At 42.7% G+C, this 20,452-nt stretch overlaps 1 pseudogene; it reads right to left on the reverse strand.

The window, feature by feature from the left end:
• Positions 1-312: 312 nt before the first annotated feature.
• On the reverse strand, positions 313-4,040 carry LOC696565 (BTB/POZ domain-containing protein KCTD9 pseudogene; annotated as a pseudogene).
• Between the last annotated feature and the right edge of the window lie 16,412 nt (positions 4,041-20,452).

Consider the following 20,452-nt stretch of genomic DNA (forward strand, 5'->3'; position numbering starts at 1 on the left):
ATAAATTAAAATCCTCAAACGCATCTCAAACCAAGATGGTATTTCCACATCATACCTATTTAAAAGCAAATATAATAGATACTATTCCTGGTCATAAAACCAGATAAACCCCCCTACCCCGTTCAAAAGGCAGCAATATCTAGTTTCCCTACATCTATTAAATGCGTGCTTTTGTGTTGAAAATCAGAACATGGGAAAAAAAAGTCAGCTTTTTCCCTTATGCACCGCTGAGAACAAGCATAATCCTCTAAATGTTTTCTTTTTTTCTTTTCTTTTTTTTTTTTTAATTTCCTTACGGTGTTATTTCTTCAAGACAACTGAGTGGGTGGAGAAAGAAAAGTGATAAGGAAAACATTTTCATCTTGTACATCTTCCTCCAGCCCCTAAAATTCTCATCTGACACGTTGTGACATGTGTAGTGGTGTCAGCATCTCTTCAAATCTAGCTCCCTTCACGTTGGACCCTCTCAGGTTGGCTTCTTGAAGATCACACCCAGAGAGATCACACTTCTCTAAGTCAGTTCCTGCCAGAGTTGCTCCTCTGAGGTTACAGTTCTTCAACTTTGCATTTTTTAAGGTAGCCACTCTCAGGTTAATTCCTGTCATCTGACTTCCCTCCATATCCACACCTTTCAGATTAGCACCTTCTAAATTGGCTTTAAGACCAGAAGGATCCTCAAAATTACAGTTTCAGGGATGCTCCTTCTGCATTAGAACAGCATCTTGACTCCCTGGAGATTTGCACAGTCAAGCACGGATCCAGAGAGATCAGCTCATTCAAGATTTGCACAGCAAAGAATTGCATGTGCAAGATTGCAGCGGCTTAAATTGGCCATTTTGAAGTTAATGTATTGAAGGTTCAAACGAGAAAGATCAGCACCACTGAAGTTCAAACCCTGGCATCACAGTTCTGACTTGGTTGGAGTTGCTAGCAAAAATCGGACAAATTCCTTTCGGGATATTGGTGAATGATCCTCCAGTGGTTGAGAATTCTTTATTGCCACTTCTAGGTGTTCAATCAATGAGTAAATACCAAAAAATCTTGCTTCTTCTAACACACCCAATAAATTAATGCCATCATTTACAACGAGCTGTCCATGATGCAAGTAGTTCAAAATGGGTTCAAAGTACTCAGGACTTTGGTCAATTAAGAAAGCTCCTCTATGATCTTGCTTATTTCCCAGACACCTTTGTCCTTAAACATATGGACCAGCATACTGTCAGGTTCTTTATTCACTAAAGTGCTCCATGTAGTTGTAAAGTACCGCTCTCCAACATTTAATGTCAGCCAGTCTGTGGAATCCTAACAATCCTTCAGGAGGCTTAGAATCTGAGGATATTTCCGTTCTTGGGGCTGCCGTTCAGAAACAGGGCCACCCACCTCATCGTGCTGCCCCGCTGGGTCCTGAGTGAGCTGCCACCCTCCCACCTGGTCCTCCTCCCACCTTTTTCTCCTCCCACCCTTCCCCTCCCTCCACCCACTCGGATTCACCTCCCTTTGCCACCTTCCTGCCCTTGGAGACATACCACATACACGCGGGCTTTCTTCTAATGATAATACCAAGATTAATGAGCTGAACAGAACATACATTGAAAGCATTGTGATTAACCGACTTGTAACAACTCCCTAATGGTTCTCTTATATTTTTGGCATTATTATAAATAACAAAATGGCACTTCAAGTGGTTGAATCTCAACTACTTCAAGGTCTATTCTCGGGTCAGGTACTTTATCCTCAAGGTTTTATAAATATATTCCCTTCATTTATATTTCATTCATTCTTTCATTCCCCCAGACATGTATTAAACAGTTTCTTTGTGCTAGGCTCTAAGATGGATACAATATTGTCCATTGACTTTGCAGCTCACTGTCTAGCATGGGAGAAAAGTCTATTAGACACATAATAGCAAGTAGAGTGTGCTAGCGGCTACCTTAGAGGTGTAGTCAAAGTGCGAAGAGTCATTGGAAAAAAAAATCTTTGTAGAGATATGAGTCTTGAAGTTGGAAAAAAGCAGAAGGGGGTACTCCAGGGAGAGAGATTATGATAGGCAAATGTGGAGGTATGACTGCATGTCATGATTAGGAACTGCAAGATTTATTCTGTCACAAAGATACATCCACACATTGTTCATTGCAGCACTATTCATAATAGCAAAGACATGGAATCAACCCCAATGCCCATCATTGATAGACTGGATAAAGAAAATGTGGTACACATCCACCATGAAATACTATGCAGCCATAAAAAGGAAAGAGATCATGTCCTTTGCAGGGACATGGATAGAGCTGGAAGCCATCATCCTCAGCAAACCCTTGCAGGAACAGAAAACCAAACACTGCATGTTCTTACTTATAAGTGGGAACTGAACAATGAGAACACATGGACACAGGGAAGGGAACAACACACACCGGGGCCTGTTGGAGGCTGGGGTGGGGGGAGGAAGAGCATTAGAAAAAGTAGCTAATGCATGGAGGGGTGTAATACCTAGGTGATGGGTTGATGGTGCAGCAAACCACCATGGCACACGTTTATGTAACAAACATGCACATCCTGCACATGTACCCTGGAAGTTAAAATAAAAATTAAAAAAATGCAAGATTTTTTTACTCCAACCTCTAGACAACATGGGAAGATTTGTGTGCATGTGTGGATGAAGCACAGGGTTCAAAATTGGGAATGACAGTTGATAAGGGTAGAAAGGGGAGGCTGATGCTGGATCACCAGGACTGGGAGTGCCATGCTGAGGACTTGACACTTGATCCTGTACTATGTAGGGAGCCATCCGTTGAACAGCTTACTAGAAAATGTGCTTCTTAGAAAATGTCACCCGAACAGCGGTATGAAGAGTGGATTAAGGGTGACAGGAATGGAGGCAGGATTAACAGTTTGGCATATTTAAAAAAAAAATCATTGATATTTAACCTCATTCCCAAATAACTTAAAATAGTTTATAAAAATAAAGAGCAAGAGAACAAAGCATTTTATGAAGAAATTGGGGGTAGGCAGGGAGAGAAAGAGGAATATTGGGGTAAAATTATATGCTAAAATACATGTCCCAGGCCAGGCGTGGTGGCTCAGGCCTATAATCCCAGCACTTTGAGAGGCCGAGGCAGACAGATCACTCGAGGTCAGAAGTTTGACACCAGCCTGGGCAACATGGTGAAACGTTGTCTCTGCTAAAATACAAAAAATTAGCCAGGCATGCTGGTGGGTGCCTATAGTCCCAGCTACTCTGGAGGCTGAGGCATGAGAATTGCTTGAACCTGGGAGGCGGAGGTGGCAGTGAGCCAAGATCGTGCCACTGCGCTCCAGCCTGGGTGACAGAGCTAGATTCCTTCTCAAGGAAAATGCAAGTCCCCTTACTAAACATGAGTTGCCCATTCCTGATACTGAGATGTACAAAGAGAGCAGTGCATTGACTTAGTGAATAATGTCCTCAACAACATCAATGTGATACAGACTGATGGAGGCTCATGAACCCCATTTTTCCTTCCTGTGTTCACAGGAGGACTATATTTTCCAGTCTCTTTTTTGGTTAGGCCAGTGGGGCACGGGCTATTGGAATGTCATGGATGTGATGTAATCTACTTCACTCTTCCAGCTCTTCTTTCCCCTTTGCATAGATCTTGGAAGGCATCAGTTTTAAGTGGTGTGACCTTCAACACACTTTGGCTTTTTCATGAGCGAGAAATTAATCCTTATCTTGTTCAATCAGAGATTTTGGAGTTTATTACTGCAGCATACCTTCATCTCTCGTGATTAATAAAAGCCCTATTGTAAATCCATTTTAAAAATCAGCCAAACTGTTAATCGTGCCTCCAGTTCTTGCCACCCTTTATCCACTCTTCACACTGCTGTCTGGGTATCTGTCTTTTGGAGAGTAGTGGGAAATTAATGTTTTGAATTTGGTAGCACTAACCTGGTCAGTGGCAGACAGGATTATTATAACACGGTCTCTGTGGAGATGCATTTTTCCCTCCATCATTCACTGGCAATAGCTCATCGGGCTGCTTCAAATTTTCTGGAAGCCGTGAAGCCATGACAAGTCTTGATTCTCTGCTGATGATTTTTGGTCAGTCTATGGTCATGATTATAATTCATTGCAAATGTAAAAGGGCATTCAGCAACCTCTGATTATATATCAATCTTTCTTTATGTTGTTGTTGTTGTTTCTTTGAAAGCACTTAAGATGCAATGAATTTTCTTTTTTTTTTTTTTCACGCCATAGACAATGCCTTTCTCTGTTGCACAGGCTGTAGTGCAGTGGTGTGAACACAGCTCACTGCAGTCTCAAATTCCTGGGCTCAAGGGATCCTCTCACCTCAGCCTCCTGAGTAACTGGGACTACAGGCACACACCACTGCACCCGGAAATATATACAGAGATATATATTTTTGGAAGACATGGGAGTCTTACTATGTTGCCCAGGCTAGTCTTAAACTCCTGGCCTCGAGATCCTCCCACAGCACTGGGATTACAGGAAGAAGCCACCATGCTTGGCCTAAAATTGCCTCTTTAACATCCACCATGATAGTCTCCCTTTGTTTCGTTCAGAAGTGTTGAGCACTGCCTCTTGCACAATTTTTGTCATGAGTCAAAACTGTTAGAACACAAAGTAGATGGAATAACGACACAGATAGCACTCTCATTGACTCAGTGGTGCAATGTGGTGTGTGCTATTGCTCACTGGCTGAGAGTGGATGGTACCGTGAGTTGGGCCAACTCTTACTGCCTAAGAATTTATCATAGCATGCAGAACGTTGGGAAAATACATGAATGGTATCCCAGAGCAAGTTGTTTATACATTTTTTAGAAAAATATTTCAGAATCAGGTTTATAACAAATATGTGCTGATCAATAATTTGTTAAATGGATATTATAAAGACTTCTGTGTAGCTGCTTATTATAGCTTTCCAAGCAAGCGTTTGGCACAATGCCACCGCACAATTCAGTGTTTGTCGTTCTATGAGGATTAAAGGTGATGTGGTCCTGGCATCTAGTCTCTGATCATCAGGAAATAATGATCTTCTTATCACCAAGCAATTCCCCATGAAATCATGCTTTGATACTGAGCTTGTGACCAATATTCTGGGTGGCAGAATAGTGAGATTATACTCTAACAAATTGTCGATGGATGGTGTTCTAGGTTTCCAATTTGGGGAAGATACATAGATTGTATTAGATAGTTGTAGTGGGCATAGCCAGATGTCAGATTTAGAAAAGTTGTTTTCATGGATGAAGCACACTGTTTATTCTATTTTGATGTAATTTTATTCTTTGTATTTATAAAATTAAAAAATGCAGGTGTTTTTTCAATACAGAAACAAATGGGACCATGAGTTCCATGTTTCTATACAGTATAGTATGATCATGATATCCTTAGTCTTTCCAATATAAATGGGAAATAGAAGACATCTAAATTAAAGTAATACCAGCTTTTGATGAATCCTTCAAGGTAAAGTGATTGTATTAAATACCCCTCAGTAACCAAATTGTCTCACAATGTGGGATTTTTAGACATGGAACCAAAACCTCAGATTTTGTGTTGGAATAGGTGACCTTGAGTAACACCTTCTGATAGCAATATATAGCAGGGCCAATTGTATATTATTGTCACCCCTGATCTGTGGCCTTAAACCCATACAATTCACCAGAGGGAATTCCTTTTTCTTTTTTTCCCGTTAAAAAAAAATACAAGTGTTTGTGCTGATGTTTTAATATCTGAAATAAAAAATCCTAAAAGCTAAACTTCTTGCTTATTTAAGTAAAAGAATCATCGGGACTCAAAGAGTTACTCTTTTTAGAAAATTGCCATCAACTACATTGTTCCTGTTAGAACTTAAAGAGGAAGGATTAGATTCTACCATTAAAAATTGTTGTTTGATAATTCTGAAGGAAGATTCTCTTTCTTTGGTGCTCTGTTATAATTATTTTTACATTTAAAAACAAAAAAAGCTGAGAGTATGTAAATTAAAACATTTGGCAAGGCCCGACTGCTTTCCACCTTACCTTCTCTTTTTCACTCTTTTAGCTATTCTTTTTGCTATTTAACCCCATATTTCTAAATAATGCATAGACATCACTATTTCTTCTTCCTATCTTCCCACAAATTTCCATGATAGAAGGTAGGATTTCATACTTTTACACTTTGCCCCCGCCCCTCCACACATGTAACACCCTATTCTACCAATATTACTACACGTTTGATAAATCAATATTTGTCATGATGACCATGTAAATAGTATCCATTGCTTTGCCTTGCTGTACCTTGTAGTGTATTATAATTCCATTTACTTTTATTCAACTTTTTGCTTTCTATAGATTAAGTATACTATTTGTTTTATATTTTTAACCTTTCTATTTACCTATTTAATTTATTATTATTATTATTATTTTGAGGTGGAGTCTCGCTCTGTCACCCAGGAGTGCAGTGGCATGATCTTGGCTCACTGCAACTTCTGCCTCCCGGGTTTGAGAGATTCTCCTGCCTCAGCCTCCTGAATAGCTGGGATTACAGTCATCCACGAAAACCCCCAGCTAATTTTTGTATTTTTAGTAGAGAGGGGGTTTCACCATGTTGGCCAGGCTGGTCTTGAACTCCTGACCTCAAGTGATCTGCCCACCTCAGCCTCCCGAAGTGCTGGGATTACAGGTGTGAGCCACCATGCTTGGCCTTACCTACTTAATTTAGTCCCAAACTGTATCTGTTAAAATATAAATTTCCCCACAATACATTAAAATGTAGTGGGCCAGCCTGCCTGCCTGCCCTCCCTCCTTCCCGCGTACCCTCCCTTTTTCCTCTCTCCCTTCTCTCTCTTTTTTCATTTCCCCCACTGGTGACATTCATTCTGTAGCCCCAGATTCCCCTGCCCCAACCTGGATGAGTTCTCTCCAAGAAGATGTCTGAGTACTGGTTTTCCTTCTACTGTCACAGTGGAAATTTCCTTTGCTTCTTCCTGAATTGGATTCCATGCCTTCCCCTTTCTTGGTTTACTGCTATACTTGGTCAAGCACATCTCCCTGAAACTTTTTGTAAAAGGGTATATCACAGGTTAATTTGAGATTTTGCATGTTTGAACATATTTTCATTCTACTTTTACACTTGAATGAGTTTCAACTCTGGATTAGTCAGCTCGGGCTGCCTTAACAGAATACCACAGACTGGGTGTTTTAAACAACAGACATTTATTTATTTTCTCACAGTTCTGGAGGCTGGAAGTCCAAGGTCAAAGTTCCAGCTGATTCTGTTTCTGGTGAGGGCTCTCTTACTGTCTTGCAGATGGCTGCCTTCTTGCTGTGTCCTCACATAGCCTTTCTTCCATGAGTGGACACAGGGACAGAGATAGCAAGAGTGAGCTCTCTGGTGTCTCTTCTTAGAAGTACACTAATCCTGTCACATCAGTGCTCTATCTAAATGACCTCATTTAACCTCAATTACTTTCTTAGAGGCTGCATCCCCAAACATAGCCACACTGGGGGCTAGGGATGAGAATTATTTTTTCCTTAATTTTGAAGGAAAATTTTGAATTTTGAAGACAAGTTTCCATTACCTTCTAGCATTCAGTGATTTTGAGAAGTCTGAGACCATCCTCATTACTGATCCTGTGTACAGAACTGTTTTGTCCTTCTGGAGGCTTTTAAGATCTTCTCTTTATCCCCAGGCTTCTGAAATTTCATGATGATGCGCTTTAGTGTATGTTTTCCTAAAAACTTCATGGTGTCGATGAAAAATTGTGGATATTTTAAATTGAGAAATTCATGCTTTTTAATCTGAAAAAATACTTCTAGATAATTTATTTTCTATTTCCTTTTTTACAAAGAATTTCTATTTTTCTGATTTAGATCTCCTGATTGATCCTTTCGTTTTTTTACTAAATTGTATTTTCCACATTTAATTTCTTTGTCTTTTTATTCCCTGTCTGTCTATTGAATATTGGTATCTATATCTATCTATAAATAGATACAGCCCTGAGGCTAGATAGTAAAGGTATACTGTTCTTTCTACTATATGAAGGCAACTACCTCTGATTATATTGCTAATAAGGATGGAAAAAATTGCTAAGTGCACGCTAATTTCCAGGAGCTGTGTAACTTTTCTTTAGTGAAGATACCACATTTGGATTGCAGCAGTGGTTTGCGTCACCATCTGCTGCTGTTTGTGACAGTCTGTAGTCATCTTTGTGCCCTTGCTGGCTTTGGCATTGGGAAAACAGATGCATTTAATGGTGTTGTGTTGAAAATTATCACCCTGGGTGTCTAAAGTAGTCAAGTTCACAGAAACAAAGTAGAATGGTGGTTTCCAGGGACTGGGAAAAGGGGGAAATAGGGAGTTGTTGTTTATGGGTATAGACTTTGAGTTTTGCAAGATGAAAATGTTCTGGAGATCCGTCACACAATGTGAATCTACATAACATGACTTAACTGTGCTTAAAATTGGGTAAGATGGTAAATTATGGTATGTGTTTTTTGTAATTTTTTTAAAAGCAAAACAACAATGAAATAATTATCACTGTATTTCTCAAATATTTGATGGCAGCAATTATTGCTGCAATTATGGGGATGTAGCATTGTGTTTGGTTTATTATCTCAGTAAAGGCTGAAGCAGTTCCAGAAGTTTCCATCTGCCCTTCCTACCAAAATAGCCCTCACTTTGCAGACCAGAGGAGCAAAGTAGGGAGTCTACCAATTGCTAAATATATCTATTCCCAGTCTACATTCTGGGGTTAGGGAACTGACTGTAGATAGAATGGGTCTCTGGTCTTCACAGCCAGTATGACTGGCTAACAATGCAGAAGGTCAGGTATTTCACTCTCCGCAATATCCAGATATTCTCTTAAATGGCAGTAGGACCCTCTGGGGGATGATTTAGGGTGAACCTCTGTGGCTGCATTGCAGGATCCTTCCTCAAAGTTCTTGCTCAGTCAAAGAGTTTTGGGTGTATATACTATGTATTTGTTTTTTAGAGTCAGGGTCTCCCTCTCTTGCCCAGGCTGGAGTGCAGTGATGTAATCAAAGCTCACTGCAGCCTCAAACTCCTGGGCCCAACTGATCCTCCTGCCTCTCGGCCTCCCAAAACACAGAGATTACAAGTGTGAGCCATTGGGCCAACCAGGTGAACTTGCTTAGGTGTGGAAACTGGTTAAGAGGCCGTGAATTCCTTTCTGCAGCAGCTAGAGTGAGGTTTCTGCCCAGCAGACCTGGAATTTTTCCATTTATAATTACCAAGCAGCATCCTTGTAGTCTGTCCACCCCTTTCGTTGACAGGGATTCCACGATCTATTAGACAACCCCAGAATCCTACGAGTCTAAATCCTCCGATAACAACTTAGTTCTTGTGGCTTTAGTGATCATTGTGTCCCCCTCGCCTGTGGTGGTCAGGGTTGCCGCCTGTCCTCCAGTACACTGGGGTCCCATTTTCCCCACCAAAGCCAGGGAGCATTGGTTCTTCTGCAGCATTTCCCTCTATCATCATCGGCTTATGGAGAAGAGCTGCTGCAGATCTTTAAAAGATGCTGATTACTGCCTTTCCCACCAACAAATGTCTTCCCCTCTCATCAATGAATTACTTAATTTCCTAATGTCTCGATGAAGGCAGTGTCCTCAGGTCCTTCTAGTGGGTAAGGGTAGGAGGGGCTATGTAGGTTGCTTATAGTAGATCTGTTTCAACATCTCCACCTCGCTGAGATTTTGGATTCCTCCTTCTACAGTAAACCAGAGGATTTTTAGCATGTTAACCTCACTGACTCCTTCTCACTGTTGAGTCCAGGCTTCAGTTAACCAATCCAATAGATTGGCAACAGTACTTCCTGGCACTGAAACCAGTTTATTCAATTCTAATTCTGGGTTACATGTACCCATATCAATACATGCAGTCTGACCAGCTTTATATATTTCAGTTTCTTGGTGCCATGCCCTTCAAATCACTCCCATACATACCCTTCAGAATCCTGTAGGAGACATTGCACTTCTTTGTCTTGTCTCTGTTAGGATCAAACTCTCATCACGAATTTGTAGACAAGAATGGTTGATGCTCTGGTGTGGTCCTGAGCATAAGAAACATTCATTTTTGAAGCAACTACCCCTGGTACTATCATTGAATTTTTTTTTTCTCTCCCAGGAAAAAGGCAGCGAAACTCAGAGTGGGGAGGGATTGATTCCACTTTTAAGGAAGTTTCAAAAAGATCTGGGAGTTCAAAGCACTCAACCTCATTTCTGATTGCTTAGACAACCTCCTCCCTATCTCAGGCTCCCCCTCCTTCATCACCAGCCAATACCCTTATCTTGGTGAACAGACATTATAGTACTAAGCACTTAGTGGGTTTTTCAACTCTACATCTCCTAAAAACAGGCTTGTTCTCAGGCCTCAGCTATTCATTCTGTTACAGGGTAAGACAAAGGACTCTTAACCAACATCCATCCATCCATCCATCTCTCCCTCCCTCCCTCCCTCCCTCCCTCCCTCCCTCCCTCCCTTCCTTCCTTCCTTCATTCCTTCCTTCCTACTGAGACAGTCTCGCTCTGTCACCCAGATGGAGTGCAGTGGTACAATCATGGCTCACTGCAGCCTCAAATTCTTGGGCTCAAACAATCCTCCCACTTCAGCCTCCTGAATAGCTGGGACCACAGGTGTGCACCACCACACCTGACTGATTAAAAACATTTTTATTTTTATTTTTTTGTAGTGCCAGGGTCTATGTTGCCTAGGCTGGTTTTGAACTCCTGGGATCAAGTGACCCTCCTGCCTTCCCAAGGTGTTGGGATTACAGGTGTGAGTCACCGTGCCTGGCCTGGTTATCTGTTTGTTTTGAGTTGAGTGATTACCAACTCCAGCTTCTTCTTTCCCCTAGATATCCTCTCTAGGGAAATCAGAAAAAGCCAGCTGGCCCCCATAATCTTTATAATGAGCCCTACATGTTTTATAAGTACTATTGTTGCCATAGCAATGATACATCCCAGACAGTTTATTTTTCAGCAACTTGCCTCCTGCCTGCAGTTCATCCCATCCCTACCTGTGATAATCTGAGTAATGGTGATGACAACACATGCCATGGGTTACTAGAACCCCACTTCCTTTTAACTAGGAGGTTAACAAGGAGGTTATTTGCAAGCTTCTCAAATATGTATGATAAGCTCAACCCAGAATCCCGTTTTGAAAGTCTTTTTCCTGGTTTCACTCCAGGCAACAATAACTCTATCAGTCAGGGTCCTGTCAAGAGATAAATGGCATGTCCAAACTAGTTATTTGGAAGAGGATTTAATAGGGGACTATGTCTAGAGGTGCAGGTAAGGTTTGAGGAAGCTAGCTGATGCTAATATGGGACTGCGGGTTAGTAACTGTGGGGAGTTGACAGCACCAGCTAGAAAAGGCAAGGGGAGGATGGTCCTGGATCTGGAGAGGGAAGCTCTGGGCAGACACCAGCCTGTCAAAGACTGGCCTTTGGGAGGAGGAGGAAGCTACTCAAAGGAGGGAGCAGGAAAAATAAACCCTCTGACCTTTCTCATTTTTGTTTTTTCCTCTCTTTTCCTTCCTTCCTTTCTGCCTCCCCTCCCTTTTTTCTTTCTCTTTCTTTCTTTTCTTTTCCCTCCCTCCCTCTCTCTCTCCCTCCTTCTCTCTCTCTCCCTCCCTCCCTCCCTCCGTCCCTCCCTCTCTCTCTCTCTCTCTCTTTCTTTCTTTCTTTCTTTCTTTCTTTCTTTCTTTCTTTCTTTCTTTCTTTCTTTCTTTCTTTCTTTCTTTCTTTCTGTTTATTGGCAGTGTGTATTTTATTTGTGCTAATTAACTGCCTAGGGCCCTTTGTCCATCTTTCTTTTTTAAATTTTATTTAATTTTACTTTAAGTTCTGGGATACATGTGCTGAATATGCAGGCTTGTTACATAGGTATACATGTGCCATGGTGGTTTGCTGCACCTATCAACCCATCATCTAGGTTTTAAGCCCCACATGCATTAGGTATTTATCCTAATGCTCTCCCTCCCCTTGCCCTCCATCCCCCGACAGGCCCCGGTATGTGATGTTCCCCTCCCTCTGTCCATGTGTTTTCATAGTTTAACTCCTACTTATGAGTGAGAACATGTGACAAACCCGTTAACTTTATTCCTCTCCCCTATTACTCCCCAGTGCCTTCCATTGGTCTCGTCCTCTCACAAGCCAGAAGGCAAAGGATCCCATTGATGTTGTCTCATGGGGGTCAATCTCCTGAGCTCAATTGGTATGGGGAAAGACTGAGAGTAAATATAATAGAACAAGTGGAAGAAAACCAGCCTAGACCCTAACTGCAACATGGTGTCAAGTGCTGGCCTGCCTGGTAGAAATCAGTGTCAAATTTCTTCCAGATTTATGATAAGTGGTTTGACCCTTGAACAACACAAGCTTGAGCTGTGAGGGTCCACTCCTGCTTGAGTTTCCTTCTGCCTCTGTCACCCGGAGACAGCAAAACCAACCCCTCTTCCTGTTCCTCTTCTGCATACTCAATGTGAAGACGATGAGGATGAAGACCTTTAGGATGATTACTTCCACTTAATGAATGCTAATACATGTTCTCTTTCTCAGGATTTTCTTAGTAACATTTTTTTTCTAGCTTGCTTTATTGTAAGAACATGGTATATAATACATACAACATACAAAATATGTTAATGGACTGTTCGTGTTATTGGTAAGGCTTCTAGTAAGACTACTAGTAGTTAGGTTTTTGGAGAGTCAAAAATTACATGTGGATTTTTGACTGCATGTGCAGTGGCTCATGCCTGTAGTCTCAGCACTTTGGGAGGCCGAGGCGGACAATCACTTGAGCCTGGGAGTTTGAGGCCAGCCTGGGCAACATAGGGAGACCCTGTCTCTACAAAAACAAAACAAAACAAACAAACCTCAACAACCCTCCCCCACCAAAAGATATCCAGATAGCAATGTAGAAGAGACTGCCTTTGGAAACAGGAGAGAGAATTGGGAATTCAGGAGTGAGTTCCAGGCTAGAGAAGTGGATTGGGATTGGAGCTGTTCTTGTGAAGTGTATAGAGGTGGAAGTTAGGTGATTTTTTTTTTCTTCCCCGGAAATGTCCTAGCAATAAGGCAAACTAGAAAATCCCTGTATCTCAGGTGAGAGGAGCCATTGTTCTGCTTCTGCTCAGGAGCCAAAAGCAGGAGGGAAAGAGCACTTTGTGGGGATACGAGGGGCATACTTTGATCACCGTTTGGTCTTAGGCTATTCCAGATAGTGCTGTTTCGGGGGTCCTGACCTGCCTCCCAGGTGGCTACAGCAGAGGCTGATTCACTTGTGTGACAGCCCAGTGTAGAGGCAGGGAGTGCTGCCTCCCTCCTAGGGCTGTAATTAGCAGAGGCTTTCTTGCCTTTTGTCATGATAAATGGTGCCTGCCAGGGCTTTCCTTGTGCTTAATCTATGAGAAAATGAGTGACTGACTCCCCTTTCTGGGGCCACTTTTAAGGCCCTCAAGCTTCTCAAGCTTGCTTTCTTTTTTTTTTGCTTTTTTTTTTTTGAGACGGAGTCTTGCTCGGTTGCCCAGGCTGGAGTGCAGTGGCGCGATCTCGGCTCACTGCAAGCTCCGCCTCCCGGGTTTACGCCATTCTCCTGCCTCAGCCTCCCGAGTAGCTGGGACTACAGGCGCCCGCCACTACACCTGGCTAATTTTTTTTGTATTTTTAGTAGAGACGAGGGTTTCACCGTGTTAGCCAGGATGGTCTTGATCTCCTGACCTTGTGATCCTCCCGCCTCGGCCTCCCAAAGTGCTGGGATTACAGGTGTGAGCCACCGCGCCTGGCCCACTCAAGCTTTTTTAAGCAGATTCCAGGGGAACCCCTCAGGCTCCATCTGAAAGTCATCTTTATTTCTGAACGACTCACTGTCTTTCAAACAAGTACCCACTTCTTGGGGAGAAGCAGGCTTCTGCCTTTTAATGTTTGTTTCTTGGGGTTCTTTGTGGATGTCTCCTATTTTCTAGGGTGTTTATGTAGCATAGACTAATGTTCTCTCAGAGAGTGGTAAGTCACCAACCTCCACGTCTTTGAAATCCACCGATTGTTCAATAGCTTGTATGTATCAATCCAAACTCAAAACTCTCTCCTGGTAAGGTCATGAGGAAAGCAATGAGAAGAGAATCTGTCTGCAGAACAAACGTGCATTTTGGCACCTGCTGAGGGTCACCAGAAGGTTCACTTCCCAAGAGCGTTGGAACTTACATTTCTTGGATGGACACTTTGGTCTCGGAACTGATGACTGGAAAAGTCTTCAGCAGATGTGACACTGCCCAGGCCATCTGCTGTAAGGTTTAACATGCCATGCCTTACAAAGCCAGAACCTGTGATCTCGAGCAACACACGGTTCGAGGTCACCTTCAGCTACCCCTGCTTGTTGCTTCAGAACAGCAGTTGTGTTACAGGAAAGGGGACCTGATCCAGACCCCAAGAGGGGGTTCTTGGATCTCACACAAGAAAGAATTCAAGGTGAGTCTGCAGTGCAAAGTCAAAGCAAGTTTATTAAGGAAGTAAGGTGGTGAAAGGACAGCTACTCCATAGACAGAGTAGGACGTACCTGAAAGTAAGAGGAGGAACGCTTCCACCTTAGGTACAATACTCGTATATATGGGGAGATGTGTTCTGATGCAAGGGTGATGTGATAAAGGATTAATTTTCTTAATTACTGTGTTGTATAAGAATCGATATTATTATCTTTAAAGCAAAATTAGGAATGCCTTTGTTCTCCAGATATCGAAATATCTGGACACTCCCAAGTCTGGGTCTGTTTTAGTAAACATTATACATTTGTCCCCTTAACCATAAACATCTAGAGAGTAGGAATATCTGATTTTCTGGGAACGCAGCCCAGCAAATCTCAGTCTCATTTTCCTAGCCCTCACTCAAAATGGAGTCGCTCTGGTTCGAACGCCTCTGACAGTTGCAGCAGTGAAAACAGTAGCTTTATTCCTTCTGACGGTGCTCTAAAATAGCTTTATTTTTATTTTACTACTATTTTTTGAAGTAGGGTCTTACTCTGTTGCCAAGGCTGGGGTACAGCGACACAACCATGGCTCACTCAGCCTTGACCTCCTGGGCTCAAAGTGATCCTCTCACTTTAGCCTCCCAAGCAGCTGGGACTACAGGCATGTGCCACCACACCTGGCTAGTTTTTGTATATTCTATAGATACGGGGTTTTGCCATGCTGCCCAGGCTAGTCTTGAACTCTTCAGCTCAAGCAATATGATCGCCTTAGCCCCACAAAGTGCCGGTATTACAGGTGTGAGTCACTGCACCTGGCCTAAAATAGCTTTAAATAACATTTACTATTAAAAGTTTTAAACTGGGCAAACGTCTTAAGAAGCTTCTTTTTAAGAGGCCTTAGAAAGAAGTGAGGATGGGTGATCCAGAACTTTGCTTTATATTTTTATTTTTTTATTTATTAATTTTTTTTTTTTTTTGAGACAAAGTCTGGCTCTGTCGCCCAGGCTGGAGTGCAGGGGCGCGATCTCGGCTCACTGCAACCTCCGCCTCCTGGGTTCACACCATTCTCCTGCCTCAGCCTCCCAAGTAGCTGGGACTACAGGCGCCCGCCACCATGCCCGACTAATATTTTGTATTTTTAGTAGAGACGGGGTTTCACTGTGTTAGCCAGGGTGGTCTCGATCTTCTGACCTTGTGATCCGCCCGCCTCGGCCTCCCAAAGTGCTGGGATTACAGGCATGAGCCACTGTGCCCGGCCTATTTTTATTTTTTTTAGCCTTTTGCAGCAACAAGGAGGGAACTATCTTTCAGGTCTTTCTCAGTTTCCTTGAGGCTCAGAATGGTGGGTGTTTCTGCTGGTGGAGTGTTGCTATGATGAAGCTCTCCAGGGGAAGTTCCTGTTGTATCTTTAGTTGCAAAAAGTAGAGTTACCTATAGTTTCTTTCTTTCTTTTCTTTTCTTTTCTTTTTTTTTTTTTTTGAGACAGGGTCTTGCTGTGTTGCCCAGGCTGGAGTGCAGTGGTGTGATCCTAACTCATTGCATCCTTGAACTTCTTAGGTCAAGTGATCCTCCTGCTGTAGCCTCCTCAGTAGCTGGGATTACAGTTGGATGCCACCCACCTAGCTAATTAAAAAGTTTTTCTTTGTGGAAACAAGGTCTTGCTATGTTGCCCAGGCTGGTCTGGAACTCCTGGTCTCAAGCGATCCTCCTGCTTTGATCTTCCTATATTTTCTTACACCTAAAATCCAAAAACATTTTCTCTGAGATGACTGCCAGCAGTGGAGGATAAGAGAGATGAATTTTCTTTTGTTGTCAGAGGTCCTAGTTCGTGATTAGTTCTTATTTTTTAGTTGATACAAGCAGGTTTCACTTTAAAATAACATCTTAGCAAAGATAGCAATTTATCAATGGTATAAATTTAGGGGCATCATTGTATCACAAATTATAGGTGTTTGCTTTTAAAAAAAACCTTGTGAGATCACCTAAAATGATTTCATTATTTGAAACTTGATTTACATGCATGCAGATATAACTAACATATAGCTTAAGAGTTACTTCTTGTCTGCTACTCATTTTGTAAAAAGATAAGGTGTGTACTTACAAGCCAAAAGAAAAGACATGGCTGGGCGTGGTGGCTCATACCTGTAGTTCCAGCACTTCGGGAAGCTGAGGAGGGTGGGTCACGTGAGCCCAGGCATTTGAGACCAGCCTGGACAATGTAGTGAATCCCTGTAGTTAGGCATGGTGGCATATACCTGTACTCCAAGCTAGTTCGGGGTATGAGTGGGAAGATTCCTTGAGGACAGGGGTTCAAGGCTGTGGTGAGCTATGATGGCGCCACTGCGTTCGAGCCTGAGGGACTTTTTTTTTTTTTTTTTTTTTTAAAAAGGTGGTCAGACTACTTATGATTGTAAGAGCGTCAATGTTTAAATATTAACTTCATTGTTTTATACCTAATCCTATGATACCTAAAATGCAAGTTTTATGTTAACTAGTTAATAAGTTATAAAGGAGGTTACTTTTCCTGGGCTCCTCAGCCAAGAATAGTTCAAACCGTGGTGTTATTTTCATAAGCAGGCTTAAAGATCCTACCTCTAGCATGTGATTGGCTTACTAGGAAGTGAGTGAAGTCAAGTCCTGAGTGTTTTGCACTGATGTGCAATGGTTGAGGGAGTTGCCTGTGGGTGACTGGCAGAGGCCCATGGATATCTCTGTGTTACTCATGGAAAACATGTAAAGAACTCGGCTGTCTGAAGGTACCAGGAGGAATCAAGATCATAATTGTCTTTTCATACCAGATGGCAGTCACGTCTTTGCAACTGGATGGGACGTGAGGAAGGAGTTGAGGTGGTGGATGGATGTGCGATTGGGTAAGAGTTGGTGTAGGATTATTTCTGTGTGTGTTCTGGTTATTTGCACATGGTCGTGTGACCTTTGTTTGAGACAGTCTTGCTCTGTCACCCAGGCTGGAGTGCAGTGGCGAGATCTTAGCTCACTGCAACCTCCGCCTCCTGGCATCAAGTGATTCTCCTGCCTCAGCCTCCTGAGTAGCTGGGATTACAGGTGATGGCCACCACACCTGACTAATTTTTGTATTTTTAGTAGAGATGGGGTTTCACCATGTTGGTCAGGCTGGTCTCGAACTCCTGACCTCATGATCTGCCTGCTTCAGCCTCCCAAAGTGCTGGGATTACAGGTGTGAGCCACTGTGTCCAGCCCGGTTGTGTGACTTTTTATGTTAGAGGGTTTATTGCTTTGAGGGGCTCTTAGAGTGTTGTATTTAGCATTTTCCCTTTCCCCGTCTCACAGTAAAAGCCTCCATATGAAGATTCTCATCTAACAGGTATCTCTTCCAAGTGACTCCATCTCCTACATGGAGAAAGACACTTTCTATATTTGTCTTGGAGTTTCCATCAGAGTTTTAGGAAAATCCTACATGGAGTCTAAAGCTAATGGAAAACCTCTTCTGGAGAGAAGTTTTTGGTTGTAAGAAGTGATCTAGGACACTACATTGAGACATATTGGTTATATGGAAAAAATGTGGTCTGATTTATTGATGAAGATGAGAGACCTATTACTTGAGTATTCAGTGAGGTTAAAAAAACACCACTCAGCTGGGCACAGTGGCTCACACCTGTCATCTTAGCGCTTTGGAAGTCTGAGGTAGGAGGATTGTTGAGCCCAGGAGTTCCAGACCAGCCAGGGGAGCAGAATGAGGCCTAATCTGTATAAAAATATAAAAATTAGCTGGGTATGGTAGTGCACTGGTAGTCCCAGCTACTTAGGAGGCTGAGGTGGGAGGATCACTTGAGCCAAGAGGTTGAGGCTGCAGTGAGCCGTGATCACTTCACTACATTCCAGCCTGAGTGACAGAGAGAGACTGTCTCCAAAAACCAAACCAAACCGAACCAAAAACACCATTCAGTGTGCTCAAGAAGAAATGTTGCAAGAAGAAAGAGAATAAAAAAAATTTGAAACACAACTTTGTGCATTTATCAGCAGCTAAAGTGTTGACTGGTATAATTAAGTATGTAAATGAAATTGGTGGGATTTAAATATTTTGTAGGTGTGTGTGTATGTGAATGTGTGTGTCCATGTCTGTGTGTCTGTGCATGTTGAGTACAGTGAGTACAATTTGGGCCTATAGGAGAAAAAAACCACTGGAGTTTCTCCCTGGGAAACTTTGTGAATGTGATTGAAGAATTGATTTATTTTTCACTTCTCAGTGAAACACAATTTTTCTTTAAGCCTGATCGAGTTTCTGTTTGCTCTTCTTATAGAGTATTAAGGTTTAATTCCTGATCTTAGCTGTTGGATAAATGTGCCATTAACCCTGCTTTTATAGAATCAGGCCCACCAGCTGTCCCTAATAGCTTTTCTCCCCAGTAGCCCCTTTGATATCCTGAACCAACAGTGTGCTGTGTGTATCCAGGACTTGTATTTTGAAATGCCGTGACACCTAGTCCTTTATTGGAAGAGAGGGCATTCTCGCCAAGGTGGGGTGTTTGAAGGTCCAGGGAAGCAGATGTGTTCTGAGAAGCCTCATAGATATTAGTATGTACATTTATAGAACACTTAGAGAGAACCCAGCTGTGTGAGGATGCCACTGTGGGCTGAATTATTAAAGGCAACAGTCAGATCCAATAAAGTGCAGGAACCCAAGACAGAAAAGCACAGTTATGAAAGAATTATTGACCTACCTACAGAAAAAAGGAAGGGAATCTGCAAATGCTAGTTTCCTGGGTCATGTCAGAGGTAAATAGTTCGACTCCCTCTTCTTTGCTGAACTAAGGCTGCCCCTTGGTAGACTTGTGCCAAGCATGAGGATGGCCCAGGTCTCCATGTCACCTTCCCCTGAGAGCCTCTGCCTCTTTGGCTAAGTCTTCTGAAGCACTGGGCACCTCAGGCTGCCTGCTGCCTGCCCACACTTCTAGTGAAGGGTAGATTCATGCACCACTTTTTCCTACTTTAAACTCAATATTTCCCTGTCTAATGACATACGTACTTTTTGAAGCTCTGCTAACTGCACTACGTGAACAATCAATAAGTTAGTTCTTATGTGAGTTGCACAATGACTTATATTCTTCCCACAGGTATAATATCTTAACTGTCAAAATGCACACTTCTGGTCGGGTACGGTGGCTCATGCCTATAATCCTAGCACTTTGGGAGGCCGAGGCAGGTGGATCACTTGAGGTCAGGAGTTCAAGACCAGCCTGGCCAATATGGTGAAACCCTGTCTTTACTAAAAATAGAAAAATTAGGCGGGTCTGGTGGTGAACGCCTGTAGTCCCAGCTACTCGGGATGGTGAGGCAGGAGAATTGCTTGAACCCGGGAGGCAGAGGTTGCAGTGAACTGAGATCTCACCACTGCACTCTAGCCTGGTGACAGAGCGAGACTCTTCAAAACAAAACAAAACAAAAAACGCACTTCTTTAAAAGATGGAAGAGTAATTCTTCTGACAACACAGAGCTGGAAGAGATGTTGGAGATAGCTCAAGTTCCATCCACTCATTTTACACCTGAGGCAAGCGAGTCCTGCTGAGGTGAAAGCACCCTCCCGAGTTGTGCAACCACTTACTGTCTGGGCAGAAACCAGACCCTGCTCTCGGCTCAGAGACAAGTGCAGGGAGAATTGGTTACAATAGAATATAGGGCTCAGATTTCAGTTGTTGTTAGGAGGCATAGGGGTGCCTCCCAAGTCACGGAGCCCTTTCTTCTTCCCGTTTTATTTTTTTGAGAGAGGGCCTTGCTCTGTCACTCTGGCTGAAGCACAGTGGCACTATCATAGCTCACTTCAGCCTCAACCTCCTGTACTCAAGTGATCCTCCTCCCTCAGCCTCCCAAAGTGCTGTGGACTTGGTGTGGCAGCTCACACCTGTAGTCCTGCTTTGAGCTGCCATGCCTGGTCCACAGAGCCTTTTTTTTTTTTTTTTTTTTTTTTTAGATTTTGTCTCAGTCTGTCACCCAGTCTGGAGTGCAGTGGCCATGGCCTTGGCTCACT

This window comes from Macaca mulatta, chromosome 8, assembly GCF_049350105.2.
Source record: "Macaca mulatta isolate MMU2019108-1 chromosome 8, T2T-MMU8v2.0, whole genome shotgun sequence".
NCBI classification, from domain to species: Eukaryota; Metazoa; Chordata; class Mammalia; order Primates; family Cercopithecidae; genus Macaca; species Macaca mulatta.